The sequence below is a fragment of the Protopterus annectens genome, chromosome 1.part2 (genome assembly GCF_019279795.1).
Source record: "Protopterus annectens isolate FY-2018-M chromosome 1.part2, PAN1.0, whole genome shotgun sequence".
Classification (NCBI taxonomy): Eukaryota; Metazoa; Chordata; order Ceratodontiformes; family Protopteridae; genus Protopterus; species Protopterus annectens.
In genome coordinates this window covers 823,405,919-823,428,916 of record NC_056727.1, presented here as the reverse complement: position 1 = coordinate 823,428,916, position 22,998 = coordinate 823,405,919, and the positions used below count along the sequence as shown (strand labels likewise).

At 35.3% G+C, this 22,998-nt stretch overlaps 1 protein-coding gene across 1 annotated transcript in view; it reads left to right on the top strand.

Annotated features, from left to right (window-relative positions):
- RYR2 (ryanodine receptor 2) overlaps positions 1-22,998 on the top strand; it is a 6,224,161-nt gene that overhangs the window by 2,215,310 nt on the left and 3,985,853 nt on the right. The window lies entirely within an intron of this gene.

Here is a 22,998-nt window from a genome sequence, read left to right as displayed (position 1 = left end):
TCTTTCCCCTCACTCAGAGTTTGTAAGAATAATTCTTTTCATTCTGCCGATCATTTTGTTGGCAGCCTTGCCATACATGTGACTGTAAAATGTGAGTGTTAGTATTACAATTCATAACAAGAATATCCTCATCATCAACAGAGCTCAGTGTACTATGATGCATCTAGCCAGAAGAAGGGAACAAAAGATGACTAGTGTATTGCAAGCTAATCTCCCAAGATGCCATCTGAAGAAGATATAAAAGAAGATATAAAGTATATATATATTTTTTTCAAATTACTCATTTACTACCTTTAAGTGATTAGAAATGTTTTTCATTTAAGTAAGAGAATCAATAGCTCTCAATCACACTTCTACCATGCAGACTTCTAAAAAGCTCACAGAGCAATGCACACTTCATTGGCTGGAAAGCTCTGAAGGGCTTGGCACTAAAATCTGCCTTTTTTGTCAGCTCAGATCATGCAGACTAACAGTTTGGGCATGTGGAAGGTGCCCTGAAACTTTGGAAGCTGGTCTGCTGCTATATCCCATGCAGGATATAACCCATATACCTTAGGCTACTGCAGCAGTGATCAATATGAAGAACATAGTAAAAGGTTGCAAATAGATAAGACTGCACATCAAGTTTGTGTATGCTTCTCAAGTTAAAAAAAGAACAAGAGAAAAAAAAAAAAAAACAAATGGCATTCATAAGGCACTTCTTGCTTGTCAGTAATCTTAAGTTGCATATATACTTTTGTGCATATTTTTAAATACTATAATCGTGTATTTTGGTTTACAGGAAGAGAGTCTGGAACTAGTTTTGACTTTGGATACTGTGACTATTGTGAACTCTTACAATATGAAAACTTGTCATATAAACATCATTCTTATTGGTCAATGACATTCCTAGCTTGAACTAATTGGTAGCTCTAAAAGCCAGGTATATGTTAAATCACTGAATTCTTAAGAAAGCGAACAATGATTTATCAAACCCATGTAAGCAAAAGCATACAATCTCGTACCCTTAGAACAGCGATTTTTTCCATGGGAAAAAAGTCACTGTTCCACAAAACAAAACAAAAAATTTAAAACATTACATAAAGTGCCCCCCACACCCCCCCCCAACTTAAATATACCAACTCCGAGATCGCATTACAGTGACAAAAACAGCAAAGTAATGGAAGCGGCCAAGCAATTTCTTTGCCAGGGAAAGAATTCGCTCATATGCCATTTCGCTATTTTGCCTTTTTGTGCTTTCAAGTTCGTTCAAGACGCATGCGAAAGAATGCATCATGGATCATTTAATAGGAACCCTAAAGGCCATGCTTTCTACTGAATGTTGTGCCATATGTGTTTATCATCATGTCAGTCCACAACGTGCTACTGGGATTGAAAATTAATTTTCTCCAGGTAAATAAACAGAATTTCAGGAGTGGTTTGTTTTCTTAATCTAAGTGTGTTATGCTTAACTCATTGGGATAGTCCCTAAAATTCCTTCCCCTACATTTCACCCTTTCTTGATACCATTAATCTATGATCATTGATCAGGATTGTTCCTAGACCCCTTTATCAGGTAGAGTGCAGTAATATGACAGCCCCAAATAATCTTTAAACAGCTCAGTGGACTTCCTTATTGTGGCATGTTAGGACTGGTTAAGTCATCATTACAAACAGTAGTGGACTGATGCTTTTGAGAAGTTTTTAACTAGCCCCTGTAAGTTTTTTTTCTTTTCTTGCTCAGTGTGTTTCTCTGCATCTGCCAGTATAGGCTGACTTGACCCAATTGTCCTTGGGTGGGCTCACTATTGGCCTCCTCCTTAACCCTTCACCTAAGAATGGAAAGCTAGTCACAATCATTTCTCCCTTCCTTCCCTGTGCAACATTTCAGCTTCACATATTTATCATCAGAGCTAGTTGTTTGGCATATGAATGCATTGTCCCTGTAAAAGCAGAAGAGTTTATTATTTTATTTTGTTTTAGATGTTAATGAGCACATCCATTCTCAGTTACTGAGCCAACATGACTATTTAAATTTTCCCTGTTAAAGCGCTATACTTATTCAGTAACTGCTTCTTTAAATGTTATAACATCTGCCATGTAGTGCTGTATTGTCCCCTGGGTGCTACAACATGTACTGTAACAGAACGTCAGTGATAATATTTAATAATATTTACTGTGTATTGCTGCTTTAAAACCCGCACCATAGTGTCAACAGATAAAGCTTGGATTATGGCCCAGGTGACCCAGGTTCAATTAGCTGCTCAGGCATCTGAGGCACTGTCAGGGGAGGGTGGGTGTGTACTTGGATATGTCTCATGGCTGATCCTAAGCAGAGGCTGGGAATGTGGCTAGGACATTATCCGTACATTGGTGGGGAAATGTGTGAGCCACTGTAGAGGTGGTGTAGTACAACAGCATGACTCATTGCACGTCTGGCCCCTGGATATACAAACAAGTACACCAAGGAGGGGAAAGTATGGCACTGCACAAACACTCCTCACCAGCAATATGACACTGTCCCTGATGCTGTGACTGCCTCACTTGCATGACTATGGGTCACATCTGATGAACAAGGAGAGGTCCTACGCGCAGACAGTGGCCAGCTATGAGGAACAAAAAAAAATTCACAAAAATGTGCTGTCATGTGGGCAAGACAGAAAGGGCATTAAAAGATAGGTTAAGGGAACATGTGTATGCCATTTCTAACACACAAGAAACAAATGCTTTGGCTAGCCACACTAAATTGCATCCTACACATTGTTTTAAATTTTTCCAGCAACCTCCAAGTAGATAAAGAGTTGATTTATTACAAAATTCCAATAATCCAAACCAGTAGTCAAGCGCACTTTCGTCTTATAACCCAAGACTTCTTCAGAACAAATTAAAATACATCAATACCATACTTAAATAGTCCCTGATGAACAATTAAAGTTGATTATCAATTGAGACAGAGGAAGAAATTATCTCCTCTTTTGATGGGGTATTATTGAGTTATAGGGGTTTCAACATATTCAACTATGCTGGGTTAGGGATTGGTAAGAATCATTTTTCTCTGTTGAAGAAGGGTATAAAATTTGTGCCTAACAGGAAAGGAGATATTTCACAGATTATTACAGATTTCAAATTATTTATAAGGAAGTTAAATTTAGGGTACCTATTTAAAGGTACTCCTAGTTTACCACCACAGTTAAACTTTAAAAGGAAAAGTTGTTTTAACCCACCCTTGTACTCTACAGTATCTACATTTGATAAGGTTTGTACACAGGAGATTTACGAGTCCTACTATAATTTTAAATGTAAGCAATATAACCTGTCCTTTGAGGGGAACCAACTTTTAAAAGAACTGCGAGGGAATACTAACTTGAGGTTTATGAAACCTGATAAGGGGGGAGGTATGGTGATTGTGGAGAAGACAGATTATACTAATAAAATTTACAGTATGCTACAGGATGATGATAAATATGAGACATCTTCCCAGAATGAGATTAATATTGCTCACAAAAAATACAATTATGTTTGGAAGATTCTCTTTCACAAGGTGTTATTAATGAGGAAGTTTTTGAATTCCTTCGTACTGACCATCATAGAATCCCGATTATGTTTGGGATACCAAAAACCCACAAAAATATCACTGACCCCCCATAGGTTAATTAGTAGTTCTGAAAACAGTATGACTTATTCCTTGGGTATCTTTGTAGAAAGGGTAGTAAGGGACAATTTGAAGAACAACACCCCGGTATAAGTGAGGCATGTAGTATCATGCCAGTATTAAAGTACGAGGCATTAAAGCTATAGAAGACATTTTTTACCAAAAAATTTTTTTAAATAAGACATTTATATATAAAATATGAATTTGTATTATTGTACATTTAAACATTTGGAAGTGTTTTTATAATATATTTTATGTTATTAATAAGATGGTTCTGAATTTATTTAAAAGCATTTTTAACTTTTGCCCTTATAAGGATTTCCTTACATTTTGGCTTTCAATTAAAAATCAACTTTAATTGTTCATCAGGGACTATTTAAGTATGGTATTGATGTATTTTCATTTGTTCTGAAGAAGTCTTGGGTTACAAGATGAAAGTGCACTTGACTACTGGTTTGGATTATTTGGATTTTTGTAATAAATCAACTTTTTATCTACTTTGGAGACTACTGCGACACTTTTTTCCTACTGTTTCCATAGGAATTGCTTTGTCTATTTGCTGGTTAAAGTTTGACAAGTTCCTACCTGTATTTTTGTTCTTCATTGTTTTAAATTTGTTAAAAGGAGCAAAACCACCAACATTAGACATATGTTCTTTGTTCACAGTGATACCAAACGACAGTGGTTTGGAATTTGTTAAAAAAATTTTGCTAGACGATGGAACATGTGATCTAAAACAGATAGATTTAATATGCTTATTCATAGAAACCATCTTGGATAATAATGTCTTTACATTTGATAACTGTTATTACGGGCAGAAGATCGGAGTGGCCATGGGCACCCCTTGTGCCAACAGCTATGCTAATATGGTGTTGGCACAGTGGGAAAAGACATGTGTCTTAACCAATAATAGTTTTTTGGAACATATTAACTTCTACAAACATTTTGTAGACGATGTCTTTATACTATGGGAGGGAACTATAGATGATTTTATGTGCTTTCTAGAGTACTTACATGGTACTACAAATTTTCTTAAATTTACCAGCAGTTACTCTATACAACGGGTAGACTATTTGGATATACAGCTAGAGAAAGATGCTTTTGACAATATTACTACCAGTTGTTATAGGAAAGACTGTCACAAAAATCATATGCTGCATAGAAATAGTCTACATCCCCCACATATTTTTAAAAACATCATTAAGGGTCAAACAATGAGACTTTCTCGCTTGAACAATAAGGAAGACAGATTTATGACAGATCTGAAAGTACTAGGTGATGAAGGGGATATAGGGACGGCAAAATAGAGAAAGGTATTAATGAAGCTAAAGCACTTAGGGGTAGTAGAGCCTCCCCTTACTATTCAGATACAAATGACAGGAATGAAGTATCTGGATTAGTTACCAGTTATAAAGCACCAAGGGTAAATTTAACATACTCCAGTAATATTAAGATTATTTGTGATACCATAAAAAATAACTGGAATGTTTTAACATCAGATAGTACAATTAATGCTGTATTAGGAATAGAATTTACTTTCTTATTTAGGAATAAAAAATCCCTGAAAAGGCTACTATGTTATAAGAGTTCTATAACCAGTAATAGCAGTAATGTACAGGGGACCTGTAATTTTTGTCATTTAATTGATGCACATAATTCCTTTGTCCATCCCTATACTGGTGCTACATACAATTTTAAAGTTTGTGTGACTTGCAGGACAAAAAATGTAGTCTATTTGGCACAGTGCAATGTTTGCAAAAAATTTTACATAGGCAAAACAAACAGGGTGTTGTTTGAAAGAATGAAGGAGCACCAGAGAGACATCAGGAATTTTAATGTTAACAACTCTTTGGCTAGGCATATTAAAGATACTGATACCACACATAACTTTAATTTTAAAGTTATTGAGATGGTAAGTGAAAATGGCAGACTTGGTGATATTATCAACTATACTGAAAGCCGTGAATTGTTCTGGATACTACATCTGCAAGCTGACAAAGCTTTTGGATTAAATTACAAGGTTTCTTTAAAACCTAAATTGAAGAGTAGGAAGTTTTAATTGTTTTGCATTATGTGTATAAGAACTGCATATTTTATTGGCTGCTTCTTTTTTAAATCTGTACTTAATTGAATTGTGTAATTTGACACGGTCTGAAGAAGTTTTTTACGAAAGCGCTTACCAGTTTTATTTATTCAACGTGTTTACAAGCACCTTCTAGCCTTTGGCACAGTTTTTTATTTAAAAGTTTTAAATTTGTTGTTTTGGAGAAGTTGATTGAAAATCGAAAGGGTGGTCCTTTGGGGGTGCATTTGGACAAAAAGGAACTGATGTGGCAATTGAAATGTAATGCAAGTGTGAGTCCAGGCTTAAATGAGTTGATATCTGTTCAGCCAGTTTTAAAGCTTAAAGCTTTTCAGAGATGAGTGTTTTTACACACACACACATATATATGTTAATAATTATTTTAATGGCTTAGTAATTTTTTTAATTTTTTTCATTTTGTTATCTTTTTAAGTATGTTTTGAGGGGTTCTGTTAGTATTATGTGATGTATTTTACAATGCTTATAATTGTGTGGGCTGTTTAAATGTGATTCATTGGAAATCACATGTTGATGGGATGTGTTTTAAATATGGTGGACTATTCAAGTGAATCTCATCTGATGAAGTTTGTTTATTACAGACGAAAGTGCTAACTGTGGTTGTTTTAGAGAATAAAGCTAGACTAGTTGCCATTTTGGAGGGGATTAAAGGTGAGTAGGATGTGTCTATATTATTTTATTTATTTTTATTTATTTTACATTTGTTGACCGGGATAGTCCGACTGGATGCATGTCCATTTTCAGTGGAGGCCCGGGGAGAAAAGCTCCAAAGGTAAGCAGATACAGCATTACATAATACCAGCATTACATATTACAAACAGACTATTTACAGAGATTACATAAGTAAGCAAGTTAAACAAGTTCCACAGGTTACAGTTAGTCCTGAGCAATTTATTTTATTGGCTGCTTCTTTTTTAAATCTGTACTTAACAATTGAATTGTGTAATTTGACATGGTCTGAAGAAGTTTTTTACGAAAGCGCTTACCAGTTTTATTTATTCAACGTGTTTACAAGTACCTTCTAGCGTGAAAATTAGAACATCGACAGGGCAGAAGAGTGAATGCTCTTACACTGACACATTTTAAGCGAAACCACTCAATCTCGAATGGCCAGAACAGCTATTTATTTCCCAGGGAAAAAAAAATTGCTGGGGCATTGTCAGGAATTTACGATTTTCTCCACTGTAGTGCGACCTCAGAGTTGGTATATTTAAGTAGGGGGTGTGGGGGGCACATCCCCCACATTCGGGGGTGTGAGGGGCAAAGCCCCCCATTTTATTTTGTCTGTTAGTCTGTTTGTTTTTTTGTTGGTCCAGTGATTTTTTTCCATGGGAAAAAATTGATATTCTGGCCTTTCCAGATTTAGTGGTTTCGCTTAAGATGTGTCAACGTAAGGGCGTTCACTCTTTTGCCCTGTCAATGTTCTAATATAGACCCATCCTACTCACTTTTAATCTCCTCCAATCTCACACATAGATGATGTGAGTGAAGACTAAGCTGGTGGGGGCAAAAATTCAGGGCATGCTATAGAGTCAGGATTCCCTTTACTCAAAGTCCAAGTCATACAAATAAAGGTGCCCTTTCTCTCTCTTTTTTCCTTTCAAAAAGGTGCATGTAGATGAGTTCTTTTTAATTGACCACATTTTCAAACCATCTCAAGAGTTTTAACATATTTGTTAATATTTTTATGTTAAAAGAATATGTAATTGTTTAAACTTATCTCTTTAAAATCAATAAAATTGTTTTTAAAAAAAAGAGTTTCAACATATAACCTGCTAAGTTATTACAAAATCAACATTGTAATACACTGCCATCTTGTTCCTCTTCTATAATACCCCACCCCCATCTTTACCCATCTGTACTTACTGCTTGGCCTTCCTTCTTATACTATCTGTCCTCTGAGTATTCAGTCCTTTTCCCTTTTACGCACCCTATTTTCATTCTGTTTACATCTGTCTCATACCCCATAGCCCCAATCCCCCTCCCCACATCTTTCTTATATCCTAAATCTCTCCAAACTCTACCCTTTCAACTGTAGTGTTGTTGTACCTTCTTAATTTCACTTTTACATCTTATTAACACCCCAGCAACTTATATCCTTTAACTCATTCCCTCCAGCACAGCTCTTTTGAGTGTGTGCCTTTAACTCCCAGTGGGTGTGACTTGATCTTTTAAAAAATGAAGTTATTACCTTACAGTTCTAGCAAATACTTATTGACAGAGATCAAATATCAATACAATTGTGTTTGTCATCATATATGCTTCAAGATAAATTATTCTGATACCTTGTATGTAGCATGGTTTTGGAATAATGAATGCAAATATGAACAAGCAATATTTGACACCTAGAGGCGGAGTAGGAGGTAACTGCAGAAATGCCTGGAGGTGCACTTGGCTGTAATGAGTTAACAACACATATTAATAAATAAATTAAAAATATATATAAATAAATATAATAAAATGATTCTCCTCCCAAACAAAACATCTAATTAAGATGATTCTCTGCCCAGCTCTTGAGGGACTTACCCCTGCACCCCTCCATCCTTTGTCTATTCTGGATTTTGTGACCAAAAATAATATCAACACCAGTATGCTCTCTGTGATTGTCTATCCTTCTTCTCTCCTTATCCCTCTTCCGCAAAAAATCCATGTGTGCCACAGACTCCCTTGAAATATTCTTTCCCAGTCCATCTTATTTCTACTATTGCTGTGCTCACACGCAACCCCAGAACATGTGCAATATCCCTACCTCCTCTTCTCCCCACATTGCCAACATCTACTATAGTTTTCCAGGCATCTTTTATTAGTCTGTGAGGTGTAAGCTACTATGAGGGTATGGTCCTCATCTGATGATCCATACTCTATGTCACCCTGATACAATACGCCACCATCACCTCATCCTGCCTCTCTTCCTCCATTTGTGGGCTCTCTTACTAAACTTATCTGCCTTTTGTCACTCCCCACATCTTGTTACTATATTTGCTTCTCCATGAGGTATATGGAAGTCAGTCCTCCTCAGCACTTTCCTCCTATCCATACTTCCCACTACCCACTATTTCCTTCTTCCCTGCTCTCTTGCTATATTTTCTTGACTCTCACCTGTAAGCTTTGCTTATTTCTACCATTTCATCCTATGCTCCCAAATCACCTTCATTTCTCATAGCCTTTCATAGGTTCAGAGATAAAACTAGGCACTCAAGCCTAGTCAAAAACACTATCCAAGAGACATCTTGGAGAATCTGAGGCTGCCTATCCAATTATCTAGGATGACCTAGAAAGTGGCAAGGGTGTCACTCTGCTTGACACTTTGTGGAAGTCTGTTCCAGATCCGAGGAATATGTTGTGATATGACTCTATCATGCCAGTGTGTCTTATATCTGCTGGTAAATGTTTGGTTCTTTTAACTAAGTACATGCGGTGCCATTAGTTCTGCAAAGGAACAGGGGGTCCAATATGGTTGCATTTTTAATGGTTTGAAAGGCTAAGTACAAATCTCCATGGCTATGTCTGGAAGAGACTGAGCACAATGAAAGGGCTGCAAGTTTCACCTGATAACTAAGATTTTTGAGGCCATCAATCTTTTTATTTATGAATCTCTAGGTCTCTCAAGTTGTGTGATGTTTAGATAAGTACATGCCAAAAGGTGCATTATATTCAATAGTGGGTCTGATAAGATGCAAGTAAAAGGGAATTAAGACTTCTTATCTAGTGCAGATGCCTTTGGAAATTAGATGAGCCAGATAAAAGAATTTCTGAACTACTGTGGAGACATGGTGGTCAAATGATAAGGAATGATTAATAAGAGTTCCTAAATCCTTTACAACAGTGTCTGATTTGAGGGGTGTATCACCTGTATAGTAAGCAAAATTGTTTTGCTTACCAAAATTAACTATGCTACATTGTTAGCATTTAATTGTCCATTGTACTCACACCAATTGTTTTTCTAAACCATGTTGGAGCAATAGTGGATCAATTAAACATCAAATAACAACACTCATTTTACATTAATCTGCAAACTTAGTTAATACATAGGTCAGGAGGGCTGGCATGAAGGTCTAAGAAATAAATGCCAAATAGGATAGAGCCCAAAACTGAGCCTTGGGGAACACCACTGGTATTTTTTATGCTTTCAGAAGTGGCACCAGTGACTCTGTCAGACAGCCAGTTAGCTATCTACTGCACAATATAAGGATTTGTATTCAGATTTGCAGGTGTTTTTTTTTTTTATTAAACAAGAAACATCTTTATTAAATTATCACTTATAACAAAGGCAATCATACAGTTATATAAATGAAAACAAACCATATTGACATCATTTGAATTACAAACATTATATATCACTTATAATCTATCCAGTCACTGTTAGTCAAACATTACATAAGTCATTGAAATCCTGCCTTACTTTAAACCTCATTCATCTGCATGTAATGTTACCACAATTTCTATTTTTTTATGTAATTTGCTCTTACCTTTTCTAAAGATCCCATTTCCAGTTGTTGTATCCCTGTTATATATTCACTACTTCTAATACAGATGATTTGCACTTTGATTTCTATTTCCTAGTAATTGTTTTTTTGGCAGCCACCATAATTACTCAGAACGTCCTTGCTGTGTCTAGGCAATTCCGATTCTGTATCATAGCTCAAAAAATCATTTCCTTAGTCATACCAGTTTTTACCTGGTATTTCTGATAGAGTAGTCTGTAGGGAATTTTTAAACTCTACCAACTCATTAAACTCCCAGGAAATATGTTCCCAATTACCTCTTTCTTCCCCATCACACCTCCAACATTTGCTGTCTACCTGAGGAAAAATTATTTGGAATCTACTTGGGGTATAAAAATGCCCATGTAAACACTTCCAAAGATCCTAAATCTTCTAGACTTTGTTGTATATTTGGGAGCCATACATATATCCCCCATTGTTTCTTAGTGAATTGCTTAGCTAATCTCTCTTCCCATTCCTTTCTAACCTCCTTTGATTGATTCTTAAGTTATCATGCAATGTTTTATATGTTCTATTAATTAGTTCTTTTTAACAGCTGTATCTGTTCTAGATTCTACTAAAAATTCTGCCAGTGCAGGTATTTCACTTAGGATCCCCCAATTTCTTTTTTTTTTTTTTTTTTGCCTACATAAGGCAATCTTTAGTCTGCAGTCCAAATAATTTCTTGGCGTCTTCACATTTTATTACCTTTCCCACTCTAATTATTTGCTCCCAATACCTTGGTTGTTTTGCTAGGGTTCTTCAATAAATTCCAGCCCCTTTTTGCCTGTTGTATCTATCCCTAATTGCAGTCATCACTATTGGCAGAATCTCCTTTCTGTATTACTGTGTTGGCTTAGTTCTTGGAATAATTTCTGCTGCTTAATGAATATAATGTTCTGTATGGGCATTGTTTTTCTCCTTAGGGATCTTCTTCCAAAATCCTGGTCTCTCCTTGTTTCTTGAGCTTTCCCCAGTTCATCATCATCCCTTTCCACTTTGAATTATATATTTCTGCTTGTGCTATGTATAGAAGTCTTAACAGTGTAGCTGTGAAATATCCCTTCAAATCGAGTACTCCCAGATTGCCCTGTCTTATTGAAAGAATCATCTTATCCCACTTGACTCTTGCCATCTTTCCCTCCCAGATAAAATCCTTCAGCTCTTTATTAATTGCTATCCACAACTTCTCCTCTGGTTGACAAATATGTGCCTCACCTGTGTATAAAAGTAAAGGGACTAAAAAGCATTTTAAGTGCTTGTACCTTGCTACTCACATCTATAAAACAGAGCTTCCAGTTTCTTGTTTTCTCTATTGTCTTTTGTTTAGTCTCTTCTCACATATCCTTAGCTGCCAAACCAGAATCCTTTTTAATCCATACTCTTAAGTACTTTATTTTATCATGTCCCATAAATGTGGATATTGTTGAACCGATTTGTGTGTGGGTACATAATTTACAGCTATTGCCTTTGTTTTAGCTTCATTAACTTTGTATCCCGAAAAGGTTTGAAACTCTCTCAAAATGTTCCACAGCACTGAAATGTCCTTTTTCTGGTTTTAGCAAGTATAAAATAATATAATTTGCAAATAGAAACATTACCAATTATATTCTTGAATTTCTGAGTCCCTTATTTTCTTTGCCAGTGGTTCTAAATAAAAAGCATATAACAAAGAAGAAAGAAGACACCCCTGCCTGCTTCCTCTGCTCGTACAGAAATTATCAGAGAGGAATCCACCCACTTTAATTTTTGCCTCCGATCCCTATCATATACTCTCCTAATCAACCTTATAATTCTATCAGGGGAATGCAAATGCTTCCTTTGGCCTACTCATAAAGTCCCAGCTTACTCTGTCAAATGCTTTCTATGCATCAAGATCCAACAACAACAGTGGTATTTTGTTACAGTCTGTATCCCTCTGGATCATCAGTGTTCTGTTAATGTTGTCAAATGTTTGCATCCCTTCCACAAAATCACACTTGTCCATATTTATCAATTTTGGCATCTCCTTTGCCATTCTTTTATCCATTATAGACATAAACACTTTATAATCATGGTTTAGGATTGAAAGGGACCTGTATAAAGCTGAATCTGCTGGGGCATTACCCTCTTTAGGTATTACAGCCACCCCAGCTTTCTTCCAGGAAACTGGTACTTTTCCTCCTCCTAAAATACTGTTAAACAAAACCTTCCAGACCTTTATCATTTTTTTTCCCTCCTAGCTTCCAAACTTCCACAGGAATTCCATCTATTCCTGAGGACTTTCCTGTAGATTGGTTATATATCACCATTTTTATCTCACCTCCTTCTATCCTAACTGTTAGTAATTGAGCCTTATCTACCTCTAACCTAGGCATATTTAATTCTTCTATAAACATTTCCATTTGTACCTTTTCTTGATTTCCATATTTCTTTGCTTTATACAGACTTTCATAAACATTTTGAAATATTTCTAGTACCTTTACAGGATCTCTCGTTATCTTCCTTGTTATAAGCTCCCTAAGCTTGGTGACAACCCTTTCTACTTTCGGTTGCCTGATTCGTTGTGCTAAAATTTTTGTGCTCTGGAGTTATCATCATATAACAGTTGCTTAACAGCAATCTTTCTAAACCCATGCATATTATCGAGGCAATCCCTTATTTTCTGTTTAGCATTCTGCAATTGTTTCTCTTTTTGTTCTGTGAGATTCCCCCCCCCCATTCTGCAGTACTTTAACCTTTGTAAGCCCCTCTAAATAATTGTTGTTACTTCTTAACAATCTCTCTCTTTCTTTTATTTCTATCCTATTTTTAAACTCCACTTTAATTTTATCCCACCCACTGGCTATATTTTCAGAAGAAATTCCTATCATCTCTAATTACTCCCAAATAATTTCCACTACCCATTCCTTAACATCCTCTCTTTTCAACAGATAGATGGGAAAGTGCCAGTGTATAATTTGTATTTCATTACACTGCATTTTTATTTTAGTTATTATTGTTGCATGACCTGAAATAATTATTGGATGCATATCAAAGCTTTCAATTAAATGTACATGTTTTGTGAAATATATGTTCTGTTTAATCTAGACCAGTTTTTTTGTACTTTGGGGAAGAATATGTAAATTCACTCTGAACTTCTACTACTGAAGTCACATCTTCCATGCCAAATATTTTTATAAATTTCTACAAAAATCTACCCTCCTTTTCTGCCCCCCCCCCCAGATACATATTCACTGTTGCAAATCAAATTCCAGTCCCCGCCTATAAGTAATATTCCCTGCTGAAAGCTGTTTTTTTTCCAAGAATTTACTTAAGCTCCATTATAGCAATTTTAAGTGGAATATAAATGAATGCCAGCATAATCCTCCTCCCTTGCCAGTAGCCCCTATATAAATCCCTACAATATAAACCCCCTACTATAAATCTACCATTATTAGCTTTTTATCCTCTTTTATCACTATTGGAGCTCCTCTTGCAATTAATATAAATATATCTCTTTTCCTCTGTCCCTGGTATTCCACTGATTAATAGTCCTGAAAATCTTTCTTTATCAAATTTGCATGTTCATTTCTTTCCAAATGTGTCCCCTGTAGCACAACTATTTGCACTCTATATTTTAATATAGTTCATTACGCTTTCATTTCTGTATATATGTATATCTGTGAGACCATTCACATTTAAAGATAATATAGAAAGTGTCATTATGTTAAAAAGTTATTATTCCCACCTTTTGGGTAACAGCTTTAGTGTTACATGCATACACTAATGTTTGGCAGGTTGATCTTTTAGGTACTTCTTTCTTCTCATAACCATTTGACCCTATGTCACATCTTACAAAACTTTTTGTTTTATTGAAAGCCCTCAAAAAAATGCATACACACCCAGTACACCCCTAAAACCTATTAACATAATACTAACACACAAAGCTATGTACATCTTCAAATATTGAAGTTTTGGGTCTATATTATAACATTGAAGTCTTACAACTTCGAATGTTATAATATTGAACCCAGTAGAGTGAACGCTGGAAGTAGTGAAGCTGCAGAACACAGAATACTTTAATAGGGAAAGTATTCGGTGGGCCGTTTCTGCAGCTTCGCTATTTCCTTGACTATGGAGCGAAGGTTACGAACCAGGTTAAGGTAAGTGTGCGAACGAAGGTGAGTGTGAGATCGGGCACGTGTTAGGTGAGTTAGGGTTAGGGCACGGGTCAGTTAAGTGTGCGATTGTGTGGACATGAGGGTTAGAGTGGGGTAGGTGAGTTAGGGTTAGGGAGCGGGTAACGTGAGTGTGCGATAGTGATGGACCTTAGGGTTAGGGTTGGGTTAAGGTAAGTGGCTAGCTAGTGGTGTATGTATGGTTTAGTGTAGAGTTTTGTGAAGTGTGTGTGTGTGTGTGTGTGTGTGTGGATTATTTATTTTGGTGTGCTTGTATTGTGTGTATGTTTGTCGGAAAAGCAAATTTTTTCCCTGGGAAAGAATTTGCTATTCTGACTGTTTGGTTTCCTGGTGTTTCACTCTACTGGGTTCGATATTATAACATTTGAAGTTGTAAGACTTCAATGTTATAATATAGACCAGAAGTTTTACCCTCCTAATAGAAACAATTACCCCAGACTGACAGCCACACTCATAGACTTGGGTTAAACTAAACAGAAGGTTATCCAGGAGCTGTTTGGTTTGTCTTATCTTTATTACTCTTCCAGATTGTGAAAACACTTGACTGCATTTAGAAATCTTTATCTGCTAGCCTTTGAAAGAAATAAGTACTCTGTTTTTATTGCTCTTTATCAGATTGTCTTCATGGGGACATCAGAACCAGATACAGTGCTGCTTCTACAAGCACTCATTTATTTGCTAGATGGTGTTCTATTGTATATATTTGCTTTCTCTTAAAACTTGCTATTAGATCAAGCAAATGGCCTTAATCCAGTCATTGTCCCATGCAAAGGTGAAAAAAAACATCATTTTTTTTTGTGTCCTGCTCTTTTCACCAGACTCTATTTCTTGTTTTACTCCAGTGCCTACATTTCTTAAAATTGAAAGAGGAGAAGGAAGAAGAAGGAAAGAAAACAGAGACACCTACTTAACAAATGAATTATATCAATTAAATCTATTTTGATATTGATAATACCATGTCAATAAAAACAAAGGAATATTCTTAAAAGAGGTATTCACAAAATAATTATGCTAACTAAAAGTAACAGAATTGCTCAAATACAAAATGGGTCAGTGTTGAACCCCATTCTATGTACTGCACTAAAAAATAAATAAAATGGAATTAAATACAATACTAAAAAAATGAATATACCTAAAATAAGATATCCACAAAGCAAGTGAGCCAATAAATAGTAACAGAATTGCTCAAATACAAAATGGATCAATGTTAAACATCATTCTAATGTACTGCAACATTAAATAAATAAAATATCAAACCACCCTATAAAAACACTTGAAAGCCAAGTAAACTAAACCGAAGTACTGACTTGAGTTACCATATACATAATAACATCACCTTAACAAACTTCTTAATTTCAAAACACAAGTCAAAGAAGTGACTTCATTCAGACCAGGTATCACATAAGAATTCAGTTTAAGTTGCCAAATAAGTTCCCGTTTCTCTAACAGTAATTGCTGGGGTCCTCCTCGTTCAGCAACTACTACCTGGTCAATCACTTTGAATTAAAAGGCATGAGATGGATTGTCATTACAGTGTCTTGCTAGGGCGTTAGTATTACTCCTCTTCCTTATGTGGTACGTGTGTTCGTAAATCCTTTCTTTTAGTTTTCTGTCAGTCTTCCCAATATAAAAAGCAGGACATGACTTACAGAAAGCTAAATAAACCACTGATTTAGAATTACAACTGTACCGACCCCTTGCTTTAAACGTACATTGATTCACTGTGAAAGTAGACCCTGTAGATATAAATTTGCAATAGCTACATGCCTCACATTTATATGTACCTTCAATTCTAATAGGTTTTGATATCGTACTTTCCATAATGTTTTTGAGGTTCCTACCCTTGATAAAAATAATTTCAGGTTTATCAGCTACCTTCTCCACCAAATCCTTCTCAAAGGTCAGCAAATGCCAATTCCTTCTGGGGAGATTACCAATATATTTAGCTTCCAGGGAGAAAGGGGTGATAAAACTCCTCCTGTACCTCTCCAAACCTGTACCTATTTGACCCTTACTTATTGCTGATAGGTGTACATTAGGGGCCTCCAGCCTCAACTCATCCGACACATCCAAGTCAGCATCTACTTCTTTTAAAGTCAAGATGGGGTTAAACATACCCAAATGCCTTTTCCTACATACTTCTCCCACCATTTCATCAACCAAGAATTCAGGATAACTACGACTCATGAACATGCATTTCAACAAGGTACATTCCTCATCAAATAATGAGTCCTCAGTTGTCATTCGAGCTGCTCTCACTAGTTGTCCCTTCAAAACAGATTTTTTCTGATGGAATGGATGGCAACTAGAGCAGTGCAACAAGGTGTTTGAATACGTGGGTTTCCTATATATTTTAGCTAAAAAACCTCTATGTACAACATCTCTTTTCAATTCGATATCTAAATAATTAATAGTGTCTTCACTATACATATAAGTAAATTTTAAGAATGGGGTACTATTATTTAGTAGACCAGCAAAACTACTTGCATCATCTGCACTTCCTTGAAACATAATGAAAATATCATCCAAAAACCTATTATAGAGTTTTACTTTCTTAAAATCGTCATTGTTGAATGCATGATCACGTTCCCACTGAGCTAGAACCAAATTGGCGTAACTTGCACCACATGGGGAACCCATAGCTACACCAATTATTTGTTTGTAAATATCACAATTAAATCCAACATAATTGTTGTTCAAGATCACGTCTAACAGTTCTTGAATTAAATGAATCTCATCATTCTCTGCTCCATGGGTAATAAGGTTCCTAGTAACATACTCAATCCCTAGGTCATGTGGTATAGAAAAGTAAAGGTCAACTACATCTATCGTGAGGAAAAATATATTATCCTGAAATTCAAATCTATCTAGATTTTTCAAAAAGGCCCAAGAGTCTTTGCATATCTGTACCTCTTTGGATACATACTTCTTTAATAACTCATCAGCGTACTTAGAACAGGCATACGTAATGAAAGACCTAGCATTTACCAAAGCCTTCATAGGAGAGTTTTCAACATTTTTATGAAGCTTGGGTAAACCAAACAAATTAGGTGTTCTTGGTTTTGAAATCACTAAATAATTATAAATGTCAACACTGATTAACCCTTCGATCAACAAATCCCTAAAAAAGGAAAAAATGTTTTTGTAAGCAATATTCATCTCATTAAGGCTAGATCTAACATAGATCTTACTATCTAATACATCAGACATTTTTTATCATATTCCTCCTTGTCAATAATCACTAGTCCACCACCTTTATCTGGTCTCAAAAACGAACAGGTAAAGTTCTAACCGACTTCAAAGCTTCAGCTACATTTTCAGAGATGTTCTTGATGCTGTTTTTCTTTACAGTCGTACGCAGAGTCCTCAAGTCGGACTCACACATATGTTCAAACAAAGATAAGGTGGGGCAGATAGGGGTATTATAAGTACTGACCACCCCTAAAGGGTCATCTGCAAAGCTCCTGTCACCAAAAATTAAAGCAAGATTCAATTTTCGAATGTATAATTTCAAGTCAATCAAGACTCTTGGTAAATCAAAATGTTCCTCAGGCATGAAAGTTAACGCTTTACTAAAAAGATAACATAATTCTTGACATATGGTGTAATTAGAGTAATTATACACCTTATAGTCACCACTGTTGTTTAACAAAATAACAGGTGTAGTGATTATCTGTTGTAATTGTTGTTCTCCTTCCTGCCCCTCATATTGTATCTCCATGGGTGATTTTGGCCCCTGTTGGAAAAAGAAACATTCATTTCGTTACTGTTGAAGTGATTGTTACCAATCAAGTTGTTAACTAAATGTTGGTCAGTATTATTATTCTTCCAATCACCCTCAAATAAATCAAGCTCACCGGCTCCTGTTCCCACTCTCAAGGAAGCTCGGGATCTTTACCATTGTTAGAACTCACAGTAGTTGTACATTGTATAAGGGATTGACCAAAAATACCTTTACCTTGAGAGGGTGGTGGTTTTGGGTACACAACCCCATTCTTATAATCACTACTATCCGTTATTAGTTTCTTAAGTTTCACCTCAGTGTTCTTAACCAACTGTTGGTCGCTCGATGAGAACACTCTCTTGTAATCGTAATGGTACCTCATAAAATCAGGGTGTGTTCTGATATCATTATTCAACCCAGTAATTTCACTTGTCAAAGTGTCTATAGATATAGAATAATGTTTACACATCATGTCCATTAATTCAGTACCGTGCTTGTCAAATAAAGTTAAAAGTTCATTATAAAATACTGTCCCCGCTTCTAATCCTGATGGATACTGCCAGGATCGTAAACCTTTCGGTACTACTCCCTGTTTCTTACATTTTGCAAAATAATTCACGTCCAACTGCAATTTTTTAGGCTTCAACATTTTCCTGTCTATCTCTTTTAATTTTAGAGATAATGACTCACCTTCTCCAGCCGAGCTTTCACCAACCCCTTCATTATGGTTGAAACCAAAAACCGGTTGTATTTTCAACCATTCAGCCACATTAGGAAGCCTATAAACCCTGAGGAGGACTCAGTTGTAGAATTCAAATGGGTGGAAGCTTCGCCTCTGATTCCATTAACAAGCGAATTATGATTAACAGCATGGTTCACTCCTTCATTACTAATTCTATATACAGTACCAGTAGAAGTAGCAAAAACCTCTGTTAGTTGTATTTCTGAAGTAGGATTTGCCATAAATTTAGGTCTCACTACAGTACTTGCTTGCAACAAGCCGTCCACCCTCGTGGACAGGTTTTCAAATTTCTCATTCATTAATTGCAGTAATTGTGTCAAATTTGCCGTTTCACTAGTTCCAGAACTAGACAGCAAAGATGGTTGAATAATAAGTTCTCTGGAGGAACCCAAGTTAGCTTCAGTAGCCATAAAAACAACTCACAAAGCAAATCCAGATGAACAAACTCTTGTAAAACAAACAAAAACATGCTCCGAACCAGTGGGTAAAAACTACAAAAGATTTATTAAAAGTGAAGCTCTTTTCATCTTCCGTCTTAGGAAGACTTCTTCAGACAAGAGAGAAAATTCCTTCTACTCAATTTAAAAGCAAAAAGGCGCCAAAACAGCGCAATACATATAACATATAGCTGCCCATCGATTAAACACTCAAGACCATAATAATATTAAAGCTATACTAGTTTACAAAACTTCCGTCAATACTGATATCAGTCCTTTAAAGCTCCATTCCTAAAATTCATGACAACAGAACACAATACATACACAAGGTATCCCCATGTGTACAGTGTAACAGAGAAAATGTTTCTCAAGTGCAATACAAGCATTTACATAAGAATATATATATATATATATATATATATATATATATATATATCTATATATATATATATATATATATATATATATATATATATAGATATATATATAGATATATATATATATATATATATATATAAAGAAATGCGTGCTTACTTTAAATACAAAGTGTATCACCACAAAGGCAAAATCAGTAACCAAGTTTTATTAAATATGTACGCTCTTCTTTCCGTTGTTAAAGACAGTCCTTTGAATTTCTGTTTCTAGCTTCATTATTAACGGAACATCATATATTAAAAGGTGTCTCCGTGCATAAAAATGTAACCAAGGACTGCTTTAGTCAAATGAAAGGCAAGTTCCAACATAAAAATAAATATATACTTATACTTCAAATACTAAACATTGTTTCAACATACGATGTACTTACTTTGAATGTGGACTGTCCCCACAAACAAAGAAATGACAATGACCACTGTTAATTGAAATATGTATCAATTCTAAAGGCTTGTATCCTTGGTAGAAAATAATCCTTCAAACCTCTGTTACTGAATTCATTACCAATGGATTTCCGTACTTAAGAAAGTGTTCCCGTATATGTAAATGCGGCAAAGAAAATACTTTGTTATAAATGTATAGCATAATAAGTAAAGCAGGTATAATTATGTATGTAAATATGAACAATAAACAAATATACAAAATCATAAATGTAAACATGAATATACATATAAATGCATTTGTAAATTAAAACTAGCAGAACCGGGTTACCGACACCAACTAAAAACTGTCATTACTGGTAAACCTGAATTAATGAAATAAGTTATCCTAGAAATAATAAAAAAAAAAAATCTAAATGAAATAACCTACATATTCTACCTACTTAACAAATTAATTATATCAATTAAATCTATTTTGATATTGATAATACTATGTCAATAAAAACAAAGGAATATACCTAAATGAGGTATTCACAAAATAATTATGCCAACTAAAAGTAACAGAATTGCTCAAATACGAAATGGGTTAATGTTGAACCCCATTCTATGTACTGCACTAAAAACTAAATAAAATGGAATTAAATACAATACTAAAAAATGAATATACCTAAAATAAGGTATCCACAAAGCAATTGTGCCAATAAAAAGTAACAGAATTGCTCAAATTCAAAATGGATCAATGTTAAACATCATTCTAATGTACTGCAACAATGAAATAAATAAAATATCAAACCACCCTATAAAAATACTTGAAAGCTAAGTAAACTAAACCTAGGTACTGACTTGAGTTACCATACATATATTAACATCACCTTAACAAACTTCTTAATTTCTAAACACAAGTCAAAAAAGTGACTTCATTCAGACCAGGTAACGTATAAGAATTCAGTTTAAGTTGCCAAATAAGTTCCCGTTTCTCTAACAGTAACTGTTGGGGTCCTCCTCTTTCATCAACTACTACCTGGTCAATCACTTTGAATAAAAAGGCATGAGATGGATGGTCATTACAGTGTCTTGCTAGGGCGTTAGTATTACTCCTCTTCCTTATGTGGTACGTGTGTTCATAAATCCTTTCTTTTAGTTTTCTGTCAGTCTTCCCAATATAAAAAGCAGGACATGACTTACAGAAAGCTAAATAAACCACTGATTTAGGATTACAATTGTACCGACCCCTTGCTTTAAACGTAGATTGATTCACTGTGAAAGTAGACCCTGTAGATATAAATTTGCAATAGCTACATGCCTCACATTTATATGTACCTTCACTTCTAATAGGTTTTGATATCGTACTTTCCATAATGTTTTTGAGGTTCCTACCCTTGATAAAAATAATTTCAGGTTTATCACCTAATTTCTCCACCAAATCCTTCTCAACGGTCAGCAAATGCCAATTCCTTCTGAGGATATCACTAATATATTTAGCTTCCAGGGAGAAAGGGGTGATAAAACTCCTCCTGTACCTCTTCAAACCTGTACCTATTTGACCCTTACTTATTACCAATAGGTGTACATCAGGGGCCTCCAGCCTCAACTCATCCGACACATCCAAGTAAGCATCTACTTCTTTTTAAGTCAAGATGGGGTTAAACGTACCCAAATGCCTTTTCCTACATACTTCTCCCACCATTTCATCAACCAAGAATTCAGGATAACCACGACTCATGAACATGCATTTCAACAAGGTACATTCCTCGTCAAATGACGAGTCCTCAGTTGTCATTCGAGCTGCTCTCACTAGTTGTCCCTTCAAAACAGATTTTTTCTGATGGAATGGATGGCAACTAGAGAAGTGCAACAAAGTGTTTGAATACATGGTTTCCTATATATTTTAGCTAAAAAAACCTCTATGTACAACATCTCTTTTCAATTCGACATCTAAATAATTAATAGTGTCTTCACTACATATAAGTAAATTTTAAGAATGGGGTACTATTACTTAGTACACCAACAAAACTATTTTCATCATCTGCACTTCCTTGAAACATAATGAAAATGTCATCCAAAAACCTATTATAGAGTTTTACTTTCTTAAAATCGTCATTGTTGAATGCATGATCACGTTCCCACTGAGCTAGGACCAAATTGGCGTAACTTGCACCACATGGGGAACCCATAGCTACACCAATTATTTGTTTGTAAATATCACCATTAAATCCAACATAATTGTTGTTCAAGATCACGTCTAACAGTTCTTGAATTAAACAAATCTCATCATTCTCTGCTCCATGGGTAATAAGGTTCCTAGTAACATACTCAATCCCTATGTCATGTGGTATAGAAAAGTAAAGGTCAACTACATCTATCATGAGGAAAAATATATTATCCTGAAATTCAAATCTATCTAGATTTTTCAAAAAGGCCCAAGAGTCTTTGCATATCTGTACCTCTTTGGGTACATACTTCTTTAATAACTCGTTTACTTAGAACAGGCATACGTAATGAAAGACCTAGAATTTACCAAAGCCTTCATAGGAGAGTTTTCAACATTTTTATGAAGCTTGGGTAAACCAAAAAAATTAGGTGTTCTTGGTTTTGAAATCACTAAATAATTATAAATGTCAACACTGATTAACCCTTCGATCAACAAATCCCTAAAAATGGAAAAATGTTTTTGTTAGCAATATTCATCTCATTAAGGCTAGATCTAACATAGCTCTTACTATCTAATACATCAGACATTTTTTTATCATATTCCTCCTTGTCAATAATCACTAGTCCAACACCTTTATCCGGTCTCAAAAAACGAACAGGTAAAGTTCTAACCGACTTCAAAGTTTCAGCTTCATTTTCAGAGATGTTCTTGATGCTGTTTTCCTTTACACTCATACGCAGAGTCCTCAAGTCGGA